The sequence below is a fragment of the Aotus nancymaae genome, unplaced genomic scaffold (genome assembly GCF_030222135.1).
Source record: "Aotus nancymaae isolate 86718 unplaced genomic scaffold, 86718_ANA_hifiasm-v0.15.2.pri h1tg000043l, whole genome shotgun sequence".
NCBI classification, from domain to species: Eukaryota; Metazoa; Chordata; class Mammalia; order Primates; family Aotidae; genus Aotus; species Aotus nancymaae.
Window position 1 is genome coordinate 15,819,709 of NW_026988457.1, and position 17,176 is coordinate 15,836,884.

The following is a 17,176-nucleotide window of genomic DNA, read 5'->3' on the forward strand; positions in this document are numbered from 1 at the left end:
AAATTGGTAGAGTTATTTTAGAGGAAATTTGCCACTATCTATCATAATGCAAAATGTGAGTATCCATTGATCCAACAATTCCCCTTCTAGGAATCTGTCCCACAGACATTCTTACACATGTACACAAAGATACAAGGTAGGTCACTGTAGCACTTTGTAATAATCCCATATTTGAATCCACAAAAAAGTCTATGTGTAAAGGACTGATAAAAGTAAATTATGAAGTATCCATACCAAGAAATGTTGTAGAGCTATTAAAAATAATGAAGTAGATATATGTATAATAATATGGGGAAAATATTTCCAGATATATTATTACATAAACAGACAAGTTTCAGAGCAATCTGAGAAACATAATGCTATTTACATTTTAAAGTACGTGTGTGTGTGTGTGTGTGTGTGTGTGTAGACAGGTGGATTCATAGTGTGTATATGTATAAATATATTTAGAAGGATAAGAACAAAAATGATAGTAGTGCTTACTTTTGGGGAGGAGAGATTAGAGAGTAAAAAGAGCTGATAACTTTTTAATCTAAGTATTTATATGGTATTGAGTACAATGTAGGTGTTGTTTTTTAAAGTTTTAATTTAAAATATATAAGTTATACATAAATGTAATCTTATAATGAATAAGTAAATTTTAACTACATTTGTATATTTTAACTTCAAAAACTTAAAAGCTTGTGTGTCTGTCTGTTTATTTACTGTTGAAGTGTCAGAAAGCCATTCATATTTGAACTGGCCAACAGATAATATTTGTACTCTCCTGCTGGCAGTAGCTTCTGAATCCCCTTCTGAGTTCCATGCTATAGTGCAAGTTGGTCTGAACACTTTTGATGTTTAGCAAGTTTTCATCCTGGACTAACCTAAGCAACTGGGCTGACGTGTATTATTTCCTACTGTGGCATATTTATTTACCCCAAACTCCCCTCAAACAAAGAATACAAGGAAAGCCACCATACATGTACCCAGTACTAGACAAGCTCTTCTTGCTTCCAGTTACAGATTTGGATGGTGGGTTAGAGAGGAGAGGGAATTTTACCACCTAGAATGAATTTCATTTTTCTTCTCCAGCATGACCCACTAAACAAGTATAGTAAATTTCTGGGAGTTGCCATCTATGCAGATATTTTAAAAGGGTGTTGTAGAGAAGGAGATCTGCAACAGTATTTGGAACATGTCAAAAAGCCATACCCACAGGAGACAGCTGCCCAGGCTTTCTAACTGCTACAGAAATCCAGTGTTGGTCAAAGATAGTCATTCTCAGTTCAGCTCCATCAGCCTTGTAATCAGCAGAAAGTCCTCTAGAAATCCTGCAAAAGGCTATCAGTCTTATTTTCCACCAGTATGTTTTTATCTTTTTATGTCATCAAGGGTATGTAAGTGGAAAAGTGAGAGAGACTGCATCAGGGTATATCAGCCAGATGACACTATAAACATGTTCCTTTGGAATTAAAAGTCCAAACATAAAATAACAATGTTAATGGGAAAAAGAGGCCATAAACACAGAAGGTGTATGTGGGCACATACTACTCTTAGAACATGTTTCCACACCATGGTGGCTGTATCTGCTGCTTACTAATCAGGCATGGTGGCTCTCCAGGGTATTAATTCCCCCAAGGACCAAGAACCCATTTCTTGTGTATGTGTGCAGAGAACAGGGAAATGTTTCTATGGCAGCTGCTCGGAAGATCAGAAGCAAGGGGAGAGAAAGGAATGAATGTATTAATGAATACAGAAAGTCTGAAATCTGGGTAGAAATAAAGGCAAATAGTAGGGGACAAAAAGGGGATAATATCTGTGAAATGATAAAAGAGAACAGACTCCAAAAGGGGGTATAAGAGAAAAACTCTATAAATAACCAGTGGGAAATGGAAGCTCCACTGGAAAAGTCATTCAGCTTAGTTTTATTCAGATTTAAAACTGGGATTTAGTGCCACCAGAAAATAGGTAAGCATGAAAGCTGAAGCAATTTATCAAAATTATCATTTCTACTGATGAGCATTTCTTTCAACAAATGTCCATTACAAAAGGCAAATCCACAATTGTATTAATTTCTCAGTACCTAGTGCTGTTTCCTCTAAAGAAACTAAGGAAAAAAGTATAAAAAGAATGAATGTATGATTTTTTTGGTCTTTGACAGAGATAAATGTGCTAGAAGGAAATCTTCCACTCTATTTGAAATGTAAAAATACATGTTCGGTTCATATATTTCCTGTAATTTCCACATGTGAGAAGTGAGAAATAACGTCTAAAATTATCCAGTATAAAATATGATGCATATCAGGATTTTGTTGGATCTTGTCAGCAACTCACAGGCAGATAAGGCAGGAAAGGAGGGGCTAAAACTTGCATTAGATTTGCAGTTAAAGAGACAGAGAAGGGGGGAAGGGAAAGGGAGAGAAAGAGGGATGGGGGAGAGAGGGAGGGAGGGGGGAGACAGCAAGAGAGAGAGAATGCACACACATGCATTGAAATGGACAAAGCATAATGCTCACTCTGACCTTAATCCAGGGGCAAAAGGACAGTTAAGAGTTTCAGGAACCAGGGCAAAATGCAGAAAGGGGGCCAGCAGTTCTCATGATCCTTCTTGCATCAGTCAGCACACAACTATCAATCAATCCGGAGAAGCAGGGCTCTATCATGGGACTGACCTTCTGGTAAAGTGCCGCCCTAGTGCAGCCAGAATTGCTGCCAGCACAGCTAGGTAGGGCTTCTTTCCTAGAGCAGGGACCAAATAACTAAGAGAGTTCTCATCTACACCACCTCAGGCTGCCTGAGGTTGGAGAACTCAGGCACAGAAATTTAGCTGTAACTAAGACAATAAGTAGGCAGGGCTGATGATGGGTCATGAGCACTGGGTCCTATGCTCATATGATCACGCGAATAATAGTGACATACAGCAAATACTATAAAAGGGTAACCTGCTATTGATAATAGTAGGACATCACAACCAATTTCAAATGATAACTTGCTGTTTGACATTGAGCATCATCATTAAACCTTTCAGGGCCTTGATTTCCTCATCCCAATAGTCTTCCTGGCCTCCTTGGAAAACTCTTGTGGCCCATGAATTTTTGTTATTAAGCTCTTCCTACAAATATTCTCTTAGCAAAAATTATCCTATATTTGACACTTTCAGTTATTCAACAAATCTAGAGGAAATAATCACACTACAAAATAGATGTCTAGAACATTCCAGCTTGCTTCACAGAAATCCTTTGGAAAGTAGACATGGCAACAGCATAACCAATGGCTTGGGTGGCAGAGATCCAGGAAGACGAGTCAGGAAGGAACAGTGCTAAGGAGAGGAGGAGATCAGCCACTGAAGAAATTCTGGGACACAGCAATCAATTACTAGCAAAGAAGGCACAGCTTAGAGAATACACTAAGGAAAAGGGTGAGAGGGAGGAAGAGAAGGTGGGCGGGCAAGCGCATATTCTATGTTCCATAGTGCACTGATGAAAACAGGACATGAATGAAAGCTTTGGACTCTAAGTCCTGCCATAGCTCAATTTGAGACTTTGATCAAGTTACAACTCTTTGAGCTTTGGGTTCTTTTCTGTAAAATGAGAAATCGGGATTGCTGAGACGACAGTTAAGGATAAGTGGACTTCGTATACAATGAGACAAACGGAGCACAGAACCACATTCTATATGGACTTAATTTTAGGGAGAACTGTATCTTTCTAATGGTGCTGATCAGGACTGCTGCTATGCAAAGCCCAGTGTTCAGCCCAGAGTTCCTTACCTTTTATGGAATTCTAACTCTGACACAATGCTCATAGTTTAGATTTCATCAGAATCAACTTACCAGAGTTCAAAATATTCCATAGAAGCCTTTGTTTTTATTAATCTATTAAGTCTTTACAAAGTTTCCTTCTTTTTGGTCAGAAATGAACAAAGCAGGTTAATCTGATGTCTTGTTTCAACTGGTAAGCCATGACTTAAGGAGAACAGGCTATCTACCACAGATGAAACAGAAAGTTAAGGATACTCAAAAACACCAGTACCTAAAGGAGGGGGTCCTGAATCAATGGCATATCCACAAATCTTTGTCCCCTGAAGATCTGCAGCTCGCAAACTACAGGGGAGGCTAGGCCTCCTTTCTGTCCTTCCTAATTGCAGATACTATTATAGGAAAAGGCAAATTCAGAGCATATATGGATTCGATTGCTCTGATCTCAGTGGGCAGTTGCCACATATGAATTTAAGACTTGAAGAACAGCACTCTAACAAATTCTCACTGATCATCTCTGCTTTATCCACTGAGATTTTCAAACTACCTTTTCATCGCCCATGTCTCCCCAACTCTTAAAAACAGTTGTCCCCAAATTTTATAGCATAAGTCTCTAATTGTTCCCTAATAAATAATTTGAAAATGACAGACACATTTCTCCTTCATCCTGCCAGAATTTCACAAAGTTGAGAATATGGGTTTAGTTTGAAATCCATCATCACAAAACTATCCTCATTTGACAATAGGAAAGACTCCCACCGTAATTTTCCGCTGAGAGTCATTAGAAAAAGCTAAAGCAATAGCAGGGAAAAGGGTCAGAGAGCACCTCTAACTTACAAAAGCACAACCCACTTTGTTCAACAAATAAAAGCAGAGCCTGCTGCTTCGCTCAACTCGTCCTCCAAGAGGATATGGACTAGAAAATCTTTATTGCTGCAGCCTCATTCTACAAAATAGGACTATATTTACCCATCTTTCTGGATGGCCAAGAAATAATGATACATCTTGTTAAATATAGGTTGGTTACTTCAGGAAGGGGTAGGAATTAATCTCAAATCTATCACATAGTATCAAGCTATTTGCCACGAGATTTCATACCAGGCCAAAGCACTGGAAGCCATAATTTCCATATTTATTGAAAACAGCATCTCAGCCAAAGTGGCGCATTGTGTCCACACAGTGAGACCTCACCCAAGGAACTAGAATTAACTCACACTACCATCATTAGTGTCTAGGGTTTTTTTTCCCCAAAAACTGTAATATTTGGCTCTCTAATTCAGAGACAGTTTCCTTAAACGCACTGAGCTCTAACAAAGACTGTAATTTAAGAAACCGATTCCTAACCTAATAAACTTTCTTGCCAGCAAACCAAAAAGTTTAAATCTGTGCAGTGCAAAGGAAAAGATAACAGAGCCAAATAGTTGAATTTTTAAAAAATTCATGTGTCTCCCAGCAGCATTGCTTGGTCTTTATTTATTTATGCTTACGTATTTTATTTTCCAAGGCTGTTTCACAATCTGTTTATATAAATTGTGTGTGTTAATGTATGTGTTTGAGTGGTGGGGGGCAGTGTACAGATTCATCTAACTTTACGCTGTGATGAAGTAACTGATGATAAAGGATGCTATGCATGTGTAATGTATCAAATTTTGTATTTTAAAACCACTTTTAATGGATGGCATTATATGATTAATTTTTTTAGACTTCTGGCTCAGATTAAAACTTTCTACAAACCTATTTTGTTTTTGTTTTCCTTTGTTCTAGGAACATTAATATAATTTTGGGAATGACAGTACAGAATTGGCATGAACATTAGTACTTCCACGGGGAAAAAAAATGTGACATATACAGGCTAGCTGTGGTGGCTTGTGCTGTACTCCCAGCACTTTGGGAGGCCGAGGCAGGCAGATCACCAGAGATCAAGAGTCCGAGGCCTGGCCAACAAGGTGAAACCCTGAGTCTACTAAAATCACAAAAATTAACTGGGCATGGTGGGCACCTGTAATCCCAGTTACTCAGGAGACTGAGGCAGGAGAATCGCTTGAACCCAGGAGGCAGAGGTTGCAGTGAGCCAAGATTGCACCACTGCACTCCAGCCTGAGTGACAGAGTGAGACTCCATCTCAAAAAAAAAAAAAAAGTGCTTGCGCCCTGGTCCAAGATGGCGGATGAGGCCACGCGACGTGTTGTGCCTGAGACCCCGGTGCCGAAGACAAATGCCGGACCCCAAGATCAGGAGTTATGGGTGCAGCGACTGAAGGAATCAGTCCCTTATCCAGTATGTGGAAAACAAGAATGCTGACAACGATTGGTTCCAACTGGAGTCCAACAAGGAAGGGACTCGCTGGTTTGGAAAATGCTAGTATATCCGTGACCTCCTGAAATACGAGTTTGACATCGAGTTTGACATTCCTATCACATATCCTACTACTGCCCCAGAAATTGCAGTCCCTGAGCTTGATGGAAACACAGCAAAGATGTACAGGGGTGGAAAAATATGCCTGACGGATCACTTCAAACCTTTGTGGGCCAGGAACGTGCCCAAATTTGGACTAGCTCATCTCATGGCTCTGGGGCTGGGTCCATGGCTGGCAGTGGAAATCCCTGATCTGATTCAGAAGGGCGTCATCCAACACAAAGAGAAATGCAACTAATGAAGGATCAAGCCACTGAGGCAGGGCTGAGGGACCTTTGATAGGCTATGATCCTGTTTTCCTGTGCATCACACTTAACTCACCTAACTGCTTCCCTGAACACCCCCACCTCTAGTTGTTACTAAGTAGCTGCAGCAGGCATTGCTGGGGGAGAAGCAAACACCAAACAGTATCCCTACTTAGTTTCTAAGGCTGCACCGGGAAGGGAAAGACTGGGCTTTGGAAAATCTAGAGGGAATTTATATCCGCCCCAGGTGGAGCAATATGCGATCCTGGAGGCATAGGGAGTAACTGAAAGTGAGTACATAGTCTTTTTTGTTTCTGGAGATAACTCATCAATAAAAGCTGCTTCCTCTAGTTAAAAAAAAAAAAAAAAGTGACATATACAAACTTTTTCACTAAGAGAAAAAAATTGGAAAATTAGGTAAAATTAATTAATGAGAACAAACTGTTTATTGTACAAAATTCTAAGAACCTAATATTTTCTTAAAAAGTTTTGCCCTGAAGATACACTGACAGTCTAAGATCACCATGACCAGATTCAATTCCTATTTACCGATAGACCTGGATTGAAATAAAAGGCACTGATCCAGATAGTCTCAGTTAGGAGCAGGCACTTAATTACTGGAACTGACAGTTATGCCCTCCAACAACGTATCTTTTGGTGTCACTGAACAGACCACCAGCATTCATGACTCTGAGCCAACATGGTTTTTATGTTTTAAAAAACACATACTTCCCATCTATATGTGATTCACTTAGAATTTTTTCAGTGCTACTTTAACAATAAATAGGCGCGGCACGGTGGTTCACACCTATAATCCCAGCACTTTGGGAGGCTGAGGCAGGTGGATCACGAGGTCAAGAGATCTAGACCATCTTGGCCAACATGGTGAAACCCCATCTCTACTAAAAATACAAAAATTAACTGGATGTGGTGGTACACACATGTAGTCCCAGCTAGCTGGGAGGCTGAGGCAGGAGAATCGCTTGAACCCGGGAGGTGGAGGTTGCAGTGATCCGAGATCGTGCCACTGCACTCCAGCCTGGTGACACAGTGAGACTCCATCTCAAACAAACAAACAAAAAAAAACAAAAAATAAAAATCCTGGCTAGGTGCAGTGGCTCATGCCTGTAATCCCAGCAGTTTAGGAGGCCGAGGATGATGAATCATTTGAGGCCAGGAGTTTGGGATTATCCTGGCTGACATGGCAAAGCTCTGTCTCTACTAAAAATATAAAAGTTAGCCAGGCATGGTGGTATGCACCTGCAGGCCCAACTCAGGAGGCTGAGGCATGAGAATCACTTGAACCCAGGCGGCAGAGGTTGCAGTGAGCTCAGATCGTGCCACTGCACTCCAGCCTGGGCAACAGAGCAAGACTCTGTCTTAAAAATAATAATAAAAATATTTACCTCTTGTTTTTCTTGTATTATTATATAAGAAATACATAATCTGGTCAACTTACAAAATTAATCTTATAATATTTTTCCTAAATTATTACAGTAAAAGTAGATTATATGCCCTAACAGGGGCATCTGTTTTTAATCTTTGAGTATTGAAACCATGTAATAAGTTTATGCCTATTAAAAAAAGTAATCTTTCTGAGGAAAAAATTAAATTTCAGGTTGCTCATTATCATATCTAATTCCACTGCTCCTCAATTCTAGGATGCATGCTTTTTTCACATTTAAACATTATTGAAAATAAGATACATCTTAAAATAGTATCTACATTAAAAGTGGCTCTGTTCTTTTTTATCTTCTAAAACGCTGTTACTGCATCCGCAATCCATGGTGTATCAGACATGAGAAAATATGCTATTTTCTGCATGCCTACAACTCACCAGGTTTTTCTAGATGCTTGGTACACAGAAATCTATGAGGAGCAGGCTCACAACAATAGGCCAGTTGCTCAGGAGGCAATATTTTAGAGTGTTAAAGTTGTTACTTGAGTAATATGCACCAATCAACTCAAATTTTGTTATATAATCTTTTATAACTCTCATTTTCAATAGAAAGAGTCTATCCGCTCCACCTCCACCCACCTACACAAAGAATACCTGCCCAGCATCATCTATCTTTCAATAACTCACTAATACTGTGTATTAAAACTAAAATCAAATAAGCATGGCTGATGCTCGCTGACTGAAGGAAGTGAGAAATTTTAATTGTTAAGACTTAAATTATTTAATATGCCTCCCAATTACTTGTTTTAAAATACACACACACACACACACACATAACCTACAGCAAAATCAACCTTAAGTAAAACATAGAACAATCTTTCACTATTTTTCCTCCAGATGATTGATCCTGCCTTGGACAGAGACAGCAAATGACTTAGTGCATCTATTACTATACTACATTTTTATTAACTAAAAATTATTTCCAGCCGGACATGGTGGCTCATGCCTGTAATCCCAGCACTTTCGGAGGCCAGGCTGAGGTAGATCATGAGGTCGAGAGATTGAGACCGTCCTGGCCAACAACGGTGAAACCCCGTCTCTACTAAAACTACAAAAATTAGCTGGGTGTGGTGGCACACACCTGTAATCCCAGCTACTTGGGAGGCTGAAGCAGGAGAATTGCTTGAACCTGGGAGGCGGATATTGCAGTGAGCTGAGATAGCACCACTGCACTCCAGCCTGGCGACAGAGCAAGACTCTGTCTCAAAAAAAAAAAAAAAATTCCCCCCATGACGCCAATCAATAGATATTGACCAAATATTTAAGTAATATAGATTTGGAGGGGCATCAAAGTATATCTGACCAGGAAACCCACACAACTTGGAACAGCCCTCAGCAAGGCCGGAACCCAAATTTCAGGCCTTTTGGTTTCCAAACCTGGCTTTAGGACCTCAAAATCCTTGGTTCAGAGAGGTGACCCAAGAAAGCCCATAGCAGGTAAGAAGCAAGAACTAAACCCAAGCCCCAATTCCATGCACCAGAGTTCTGTCCACATTTGTTGGGCACCTAATCAGATAAAGTGCTGTCCCTATCTTGTGATTTATACAAGAGTAAGACATGATCCTGCCCTCAAGGCCTTCGAGTCTCTATAAGGAATTGTGCGATTTAAATCAATACAACCGAAGTCAGAGACACAAATGTAACAAAGTATAAAATCTTTTAAATTTTTAAATTTTTTAAAAAGAAGTCTCATGCATCTATCAAGATATTTCAAAATAAAAGAAACTTTGCAGTTTGACAAAGCTATAAAACACAAATAATCAAGATCAAAATAACCATGATAATAATAGTCATGTTAACATTTATTGAATACTTACTACATAAAATCCATTTTGTTAGGTGCTTTTAATCATTTAACCCACAACAAGATCACTGGATATTATTATCATCATCCTAATTTTACAGAAGCAAAAACAAAAAAGCTTTGAGAGTTGCTTAATAACTTACCTAAATTTACATATGCTAACAATAAATTCAGTCTCCAATTTCAAAAGAGCCTGCCACCATCCTGTAAGTAGTTCTTTAAAAAGGGATGATAACCCTCCAACACACAATCACATACACATACACCCAGGTACAGTTTTATCAGTCTCTCTTTATGGTCTGCTTGCTTTGAAGATCTCAAAATTCAATCACTATTAAGAAAGAAAGCTGGGAGCTGGAAACTGAGAAAAATAGTACCCACAGTAAGTTGGTCATTGGTAATAAATAAATTAATCAATAAGGTGAAGAATAGGAAGAGTTTAAACAAGAAAGTTTCCAACATGTTACATTTTAATTAATTGTCAATTTGAAGTAATTATTCGGAAAAAAGGACAGTATTTTTAGAAAAGCAATTAAATTTGGCCGATAGGTGTCACTGACACTAAGGTCATTTCAACAAAAACGATTTTCCGAGTAACAGAAGCAGAACTTAGGGCCGAAGCACCCAAGAGATGGCTTCAACAGAATCAAAGACCAATTTTCCCCAATGTTCAAGGAAAGGAAAGTATAAACTTCATTTCCCCCAAGATTCCAGTGGGATTGGATTCTTTCATTTAATTAACTACTCATCCATGATACTATCTAAAAAATGCTGACCCTACAGCTTTGTGCAGTTAATGTGCTATAGCCTCAACTACTCTATTTATTGGAATATCCACTTTCCTGTCTAATAGAGCTCAGAAGTTTAGTTTCCTTCACTTAAGTTGATATTCTACTTCCTCATTTATGCTACAGATATGTTTGTATTGAAAGCCATTAAATATTTATATTTATGTCCATGATCATACAGTCCAATGTAAGGAAGAATACAAAGAAAACTAAGAGGAAGAAATAGTGATTTCACTGTCTTTCAAAGTAAAATAATTACAATTATGTGGGAAAAATATTATTTATAAAAACTCAAAACTTTTTTTATTTATAAAGAAAAATTGTTATGAATTGATTTACATGTTTACAACTGTCCTGTCTCACCAATGTGCAAGCTTCCCTACCATATTATAAGGTTCTTGAGAGCAAGGGTTAGATTCATTAACTTCACTTCTTACATTGGATGCCAAGGACCAAGGGTGGGTACACAGTGTTTGTGTTCCCCTCCTGTCTACCTCCTAGCTGTGAATGAACTGAGAAGTCATGTTAATGATTGTGATCAGTTTAGTCACCACAGATCCAGCACAGCACCCTCCCATTCATGACAGATGCCTATTTAATATGAGCTGGACTACAGGGAAGTAACATCAGTGTTACCCAGTTATCTCCATGAATCACCAGTTGAAACTAGATTTGATACATCTTCCCAATTGTTTAGTTTGTTTCTTCCTTTGAAATCGCTACTATTTAAAAAGTTTAGGCATATGGTATTACTTAGCAAGAAGTAAATATTTAACCCAATCTCCACTAAGTAAAGCCCTTAGCATTTTATATATAATCTGAAGACATCCTGGAGATATATATACATACACACACACACACACACACACACACACACACATGCACATTCATATAAATATCCATATATATATAAATATATATCGATTTAAGCTGGCACTGTGATATAGTGCTATTTTCTACATTATTTTCTACATCATAGCAGCAAATCAAGATTTAAATATCAAGAGAAGGCATTTATCTTCCATCATTCCATCTGCTGAAACATATTAACTTTCCTCTCCCCATCTCCCTATCTCTTCAGTCATGTCTACCTTTATATGCAAAATACAGTAGCTGCTTATTTTAAGGAGTACAGAATTTCACTAAATATTCTTCTGCTCATTGTGCTTTCTCATTCCATTCCCATTACAAAGCTTTTAAGTTGTTTGTCAAGTCTAAAATCTCTCTTCTACTTTTCACTGGAGAGATTGATTAATTTGGCAAAAACAGAATCCCAAACTGCCGTTGCTCTTTAGGTCATCTTGATTAATCGTAATTAGTTTAAAAATATTCAGTTCCTGATTTCCCATAAAACTGATGACATCACACACACAAGTAAGCTATCATTATTTCTTAATAACAGCACTTGTAATAGAAAGGTAACCATCAATTCTTTCCTGTGGTCTTTCATACTTTAAATCCTGATTAGTATGTGAGTGGCTGGTAAATAATTAATTTTATAGTGAGTGACATATTTTGAAATCTGCAAAGTATTTTATTCTGGGAATTTAAGCCAACCCTTGCATTTCCCTAGATAGCTCTGTGTACGCCTACAATTATAAGTTGAAGCAGATTCTTGACTTTCCCATTAGCATCTAACAATTTATGAGCTTTTGATATCCATAGGATGATTTTTAAATGATGACTTTAATTCCCCAATGCACCTAGATAACTAGAAAAATAATAGACAATAAGTGAATGCTTTAGCAAAGGAATTTAACTAAGAATTTAAAGCTTCACCCAAGCTGAAAGTAATCAAAAAAACTTTATAATGGTCCTGAATTGACTTCAATATTCTCTTTACATGATTAAAGGAATGTAGCAGCTTCAAATAACTTATTTCGTATGGACTGCATAACTATCCTATTATGTAGTAATCATTATATACAATTTATAGATGAGAGAACTGAAGCTCATATATTTTAGTTAAATTGCAGAATTAGGAATTTGTCAGAGTTGGAGTTCAATCCAGATCCAGCTGCATTTAAAGCCATGTTCACAATACTGCACCAACTCCAGGCAGAAGCTGGGTCCTTGCACTTCTGGCATTTACAGCACCTTTTGGATATTATACCAAGTTTAACCCTAAAAAAAATTTGGGGTTTGGTTATTTCATAGATTATACAATTTATTTGGGTTCAATTTGTCATTGACTACACACCGAGTAGGCAGTAATAGGTCTATAATATTTAACCACAACTAAAGATAACATATTTGGGAAATTAATTTTAAAAATCAAATATAAAGAAACATGTATCAAATAATCATTTTCCCATTAGGAATTAGGCTAAAAAAAAATTTGATGGAAATCAAATAAAAGTGTGTTTTTCTTAGCCAAAATATTTTTATTTATATCTTTGGAGAAGGGTCTCATTCTGTGCCCAGGCTAGAGTGCAGTGGTGCAATCACAGCTCACTGCAGTCTCTATCATCTGAGACTCAAGTGATTCTCCCACCTCGGCCTCCTCCTGAGTAGCTAAAACTAACTACAGGTGCATGCTGCCATGTCCAGCTAATTTTTTTTTTTTTAAAGAGGTAAGGTCTAACTATGTTGCTCAGCCCAGCCTGGTCTAGAATTCCTGGCCTCAAGTGATTCTCCCACTTAAGCCTACCAAAGTGCTGGGATTACAGGAATGAGCCAATGGGTTGGGCCACAAAAGTCTTTAATAAGATTCAATTGGCATCATCCATTGTCAAAGTACAAAATGTGTATTTTTATTAACTACTGTAACCAAAGGTGATTAAAGGGACAATCAATCATATGCCCTTTGCTCATTCTATTTAAACGATCTTTCATTACAATACCAATTAATTACCAATTCATTGGAAGTTCTGAACTCCATGGAAATTGAGTATTTAAGCAACAAGTTTGGTTGAATATCTATTCTAAATTATTTGTAGACCTCAGTAAGTGAAAAGAATTAGAAAAGAATTATTCTCAGAATTTCGATTATAGCAAATCACTTGTAAAATTTTAAATATTTAAAAAACACCTTTTGTGGTCATTACTAGAAAGTTAGCTAATTATGCACTAGTTTCTATTGGGAGATAATTCTCTACCCTGTGGTACCTTTTGTCTCAGACTATTCAAGGATGTTTGTAAAGCAAACAGCCTGGAAGGATAAAGATTATGTCTTCCTCCTCCAGGACAGAGGATAATTTTGTTTCCTGGCAAGAATTATAAAGATAATGACTTCCTCCAGGGCAAAGGTTGGGCAAGTATGCCAGAAACAGTTTATAAGAGCGGTGATTTCCTAAATTCTGTATTCCTCAGTTGTGACACAGACCCAATAGGTATGAAGCATCCACCTGGGCTCCCTCTGCATTGCCCCTAAGGGAGTTTCCCCTCAAGGAAAACCAAGAGCTTGTAGGCCATGCTGCCTGCTGTGCATTGAGCAATAATATCCTTTATGTCTGATCCAGGAGTTTCATGTCTTCTGCCAGCATATATGAATCAAGCAGGCTAACTTGCTACCTCACAGGCAGGGTAAAATCTCAGACATCTCACTGCTCTTGACAGCTCTGTATGATTGATTATTTAAATAAGTATTTGCAGATGTTGGCTAACTCCAAGGTAAATCTTTACTCCTCTCTCTGAAGCCTAGAACTCACAGCTGTCACTTGTGCTCATGTAATTAGGGCAAAACTAAAGAATACCATCTTCATACCTGAAATTCAGATGAAGGAAGTGAAGATAAGCACAGGAGGCTTTTCCTTCTGGTGGCCACTGTTGGGTTATTAGAATCCTCAGCTGTACACCAAAGACTAGCTATCCTTCTCATGTCCTGATTGATTACATGCTGTCACAGGCTGACCTGTACATCCCTGTCATCAATCACCCTCTCTCACAGAGGAAATGAGAAGATTTCATGTCTCAGTTATGCTCTCCAGTTTACCCCAGGTGACAAAAGCCAACTAGATTCTTGGGGCATGAAGGTGATCATACTCACTTTCCTTCCTCACCTCATCATTTAAACATGTGGATAGTAACAGCCAACATTTACAGGGCATGTCTCAATAATCATTTTATCCTTCTCCCACACTGGAGATGCAGACCAGCAGAATTTCTATTTTCTCTTCACAGAGCCTCAATGAATTGAAATGGCTTGCTCCAGGCCCAGATCTGGTAACTGAGGAAGCAGAAGTTTCTGACCGTTCTGTGTTCCCTCTACTTCACAAAACCAAGGAGGCCAATAGATGGCCTCAGCACCCACTCTGGCCCTCTTGGAGGCTCCTTTGGTCACTCTGTAATGGGTCTCATACGGGGCAGGGAAGTGCAGCGGTTAGGGAGCACAGTTGAGAGCTAGAGTGCCTGAGATTTTAAATCCTGGCTCATCCACTTATTATAAGCTAGTCACTCCTGCCTCAGTCACTTAGGTAATTTATTTCACCTCTGTGTACCTTAGTTTCATCATCTGTAAAATGGGGATAATAATACTGCTTTTATTACAGGATTATTATAAAGATTGAATAAAATACATAAATTACTCCAAAGAGGCCTATACTTAGTATTATCTGATACCACTATTGCTACCACTACAACTGCTTTGAGTCCCTTTTGGACACACTGATCTCTTTCTGGTTAGAAGCCCAATTTCTGATTATCACACTTGGTTAGGAATTCAGGAGAACTTCCCCAGGGTCTCCATATCCAACCCTACAAAACAGCAATCTAGGCTCACTCTGTCACCAGGAACCAAATTATCAAGAAGAACGTGACAAGATCCAAAAATATTTCTTGTTGAATGAATAAATGACTTGGGAAGACTCTCTGTTTTGCCATATATATTCTGGAAGAGAAATGAGGCTTTAGGCTTGACTATCCCTATACCTCCTTTGTGAGTTAATCCACGTGACAGGCAGAATTATGACTACCACCAAACTCACTTTGAAAACGGAAAGAGATCACAACCATGGAATGTGTGTGACCTGTAGAAACTGGAAAAGGCAAGCATATGGGTCTCCCCCAGAGTCTCCACTAAGGAGTGCAGCCATGCTGACACTTTGATTTGAGCCCAGTAAAAACTGTGTTAGACTTCTGACCTGCAGAACTGTAAGACAATAAATCTGTGTTGTTCAAGCCACTAGGTTTGTGGTCATTTGTTAAGGCAACAATAGAATCTCTGGATTCTTTCACTAGGGAAAGATCATCACCCAGTATTAGGACCATTCTGTAGGGTTAAGCAAGAGGAAAGCATGTATTTACTTACCAAGTGATTCACTGATTCGTCAGTGAGTTCACTGAACACCTATCACAGCCCAGACACTGTTCTTTGGGCTGCAGAAGACAACAGTGAACCAGAGAGCCACAGTCAGCTTCTGCAGCTATGCAGCTCGCAACCCAAAGGCAAGAGAGAGAGATTAAGCAAGCCAATTAATAAATTAGGTAACTGCAAACAGTGGAAAGTGCTGTGAAGAAAATAAAATAAGATGATGAGATAGAGAACACAGAAGGCGGAGCTGGTGAGACAGAAACCTCAGATTTGGGTGGATGGAAGGCTCTCTAAGAAATGATATTTGCCGGCCAGGCAAAGGTCCAAGTGAGTTCAGAAGCCACTAACTCGTGGCTAACCTAGCCTTCTTACAGATGTGTAAGAGGCAAAATACCCATTTTTGAGAAATTGATATGACTTCTCGCTCCACGGAAAAGTGCACTGTGTGAATTGCTACTCTAATTTTCCTGTCTCCACTCTTCACAAGCATGACTTTTAAGGCTTTATTTTTACCATATTTTATGAACAGTGTAAAGGCAGCATTATCCCAGAGTCCCTGGATATCATTTTCAGTGAGAGCACTCAATGTTCTCCTTATCTGAATATGGATGTGGTTAGACTCCCTGTGATGGCTACATTGCTGTTACTGTGATGGATTTCCCTGCGCTGGCTGCAGCCTGTATCAGCGACACTGGCTCTGAAACCAAATGCATTGCTCAGGGTAAGACCCAGACACAGCGCTAGAGTCTATGCAGATTCCAGCTGGCTCCACTGCACATTTAGTTATGACAAAAATGTCAAAGTGTAAAGGTGGTAAATAAGTGTACAAAATTCTCTCTCCTGTCATATCATGTAGGAATGATGATTTCTGATATCCAAATCACATACACACAAAACAGGCCACTCAATTCATTTATTGTAGTGTCTTGCTCTGATATCTATGGGAAAATAGTACAAACAGCTTCAATTTTTATTACAGTTGTCATAGCATCAACAATTATTTCTCACAATTACTCCTTTCATAACTTGTCTATAAAAGTCAAACTAGTACATCCAAGTAATCTGACTCAACCCAGAGTTCCCAGATACACAATGCAGGGCAGCATAAATTACCTTCACACTCTGGTTAGTTTGTTCTATAGATACCTTCCCTGTGAGAAGTGGATAAGCTGAGGTATAAAATGAATCCAATTCTGGAGCTATTCTAACCATTTCTAATGTTGTATACATTAATCTACTGAGCTTACAAATAAACAGTACTGAGTAAGATGGCTTTTGTGTTGGGGATAAGAGGTGCAGAGTTCACACTTTGATAATTCACAGATTCCAAGCAAGGTGCTCAGGTTTTAGAGCCAGAATATCTAGATTTGATTTCCAACATCATCATATAACTCTGTGACCTTGAAGAAGGGACTCATTTCCCTGACATAGCATCAATCCTTTTTTTTCTCTATGAATTGAGGTCAACAGTAACA

At 38.6% G+C, this 17,176-nt stretch overlaps 1 protein-coding gene and 1 pseudogene across 4 annotated transcripts in view; one reads left to right on the plus strand and one right to left on the minus strand.

Moving 5' to 3' along the window:
* The window catches only part of ENOX1 (ecto-NOX disulfide-thiol exchanger 1), a 505,667-nt gene that overhangs the window by 470,796 nt on the left and 17,695 nt on the right, over window positions 1-17,176 (minus strand). The window lies entirely within an intron of this gene.
* LOC105731680 (ubiquitin-fold modifier-conjugating enzyme 1-like) lies at window positions 5,900-6,706 on the plus strand (annotated as a pseudogene).